Below are 2163 nucleotides of genomic sequence, written 5' to 3'. Positions count from 1 at the left end.
GATCCTGAGGAGGAATGGGACTCCACATGAAGACTTTCAGAAACTGTGACAGAGCAAAGGGTGCACCTCGCTGGACACATCCTACGCATGCCCAAACAACAACACCCAAACACAGTGATGAAGTGGACACCACCAGGAGGATGCAGGAGACAGGGAAGACCAAGGAAGACATGGAGACAGATGTTTCACGAAGACCTGAAGAATGTCAGTGTCCCATGGGAAGATGTGAAGAACCTGGCCACGGATCGAATACGTTGGAGGACAGTTGTTGCCCAGCACAGGACTTGATGATGCCGTTGTGAGTTTATAACTGTAGGATATGTTTTCTGTAAAGAGTGTTGCATAATTAAATGTTAAAAGCATTTTTATGTAATAAGTTCACTGATATGTGGGCATTTCTATGAATAAAAGTATGTCTTTAATAGCAAGCAATAATCATGAAAATGATTTACATGCAAACGGGACAGTTATATATAAATAATCGAGTATCTGATGTCATGTGACAAGTCAGATAAGCTGCAGGATTGTGTACGAGTATACAAATATGTACGAGTATCGTACGAATTTGACAACTTGTTAAATCTTGTGAATTATTAAGACTTTCAGACTATGTTTGTACTGATTGGGCTATGGGTTTTGTGAGAAAAGTTTTAAGAAACAACAAATGCTTGATAAAATGTTTGATTTAGGGTTAAAACCAACACATACATACCATTGCGAATATTTGCCTTTGCAGCTGTCCGTCTTCTCCGTTTACTTCTCCTCAAACAATAATGGAATGACTGAGTCCGAAAGGCCCTTTTGGTCTTTTCAGCTGAAAAAAGAGAAAAGAAAATATCATTATGTATAATATATAGGATTATTTAAAGGGAAAAGTACTGATTTACCTTGCAAATATTGGATGTTACATTATAAAGCCTTACAAGCATGGCAAGTGTTGTGGTTAATATGCATTTACAACAAATATCACTTTAAAACTATCAATACTGAGGTAAAAGCATGGTAAGTTTTGTGATTACTGTCCTTACTAAACCAATCACAGTAAAACTAAGGTTACTGAGGTTTAAAGCATGGTAAGTTTTGTGGTTACTGTCCTTTTACCACACCTATCACAGTAAAACTATGGTTACTGTGGTAAAAGCATGGTAAGTGTTGTGGTTACTGTGCATTTACAATAAGTACCACATTAAAACTACAAATAGTGTGGTAAAAGCATGGTAAGTTTTGTGATTACTGTCTTTTTACTACACTTATCACAGTAAAACTAATGTTACTGCGGTAAAAGCATGGTAAGTGTTGTTTTTACTGTGCTTCTACTACAAATACAACTTTGGAACTAATTGTACTATTTTTAATCTGATATGAATATCTAGGCCTATAGCACGTCACGTGACAGGCAGTGTTAATCACCCTGTTTTGAATTAGAAAGCAATGAAACGCAAAGTCTCCGTGGAGATGGCAGATATAATGGCAGATTAACATCGACAAACAGAAAAGACATGATATCACACATTAGGATAGCGTATTTAGGTATTTACTTACCAACATCTGACACACGTGAACTGATGCCAAATATCGCGATGTGTTCGGAACGAGACTTCTTCAGCGCGATTTCCTACTGATAAAATATAATTTTAGAAAATCAATAAACAGCAAAGCAAACCAGCTTCCCTGGCAATAAGACCGAAATAATAACATAAAAAAAATACATAAAAATACAAAAGATCTCGTGAATAAATGTTGATTAAACAGCTTCTCTGCTGCAGCCGACAGCCAGGCAGAAAGAATCGTGCTGTTATTATCACGAAAGACGCTTCCCATTGAAAATACATTAGTTTAAAAAACGTGCTGGTATTACGAAAATAACGAAATAAACGTGTCCGTGGCACAAATCAATAGATTACATTACGTGACCATATCACGAACTGCCGTGAGATCACGTGCGTTGTTAAACTCACCGCTGAATGATCACGTGCGTTGTTAAACTCACCGCTGAACGCGCTAAACCTTTGCGGGGACTTTGATATCAGATTGCGAGGGGTTTTAAACATCAAAAACCAGTTGGAGGGCCAGATAAAAATTATCTGTGTGCTGCCATTTGACTCGCCCTGGCATAGATAATATTTTGTAGCCCAATGAGAAAAAAGGGAGTAAATAATTAAA

The 2163-nt window shown here is 37.3% G+C and overlaps 1 long non-coding RNA gene across 1 annotated transcript; it reads right to left on the bottom strand.

Annotated features, from left to right (window-relative positions):
- On the bottom strand, window positions 1-1631 carry LOC309493562. Its single transcript, XR_014203995.1, has 3 exons — window positions 1543-1631; window positions 713-814; window positions 1-326 (listed from the first exon to the last, which is right to left on the bottom strand). It is a non-coding gene; the product is annotated as an uncharacterized lncRNA (long non-coding RNA).
- Between the last annotated feature and the right edge of the window lie 532 nt (window positions 1632-2163).

This window comes from Leuciscus leuciscus, assembly GCF_965113295.1.
Source record: "Leuciscus leuciscus genome assembly, contig: SUPER_2_unloc_8, whole genome shotgun sequence".
Taxonomy (NCBI): domain Eukaryota; kingdom Metazoa; phylum Chordata; class Actinopteri; order Cypriniformes; family Leuciscidae; genus Leuciscus; species Leuciscus leuciscus.
This window is presented reverse-complemented; position numbering and strand designations above follow the sequence as displayed.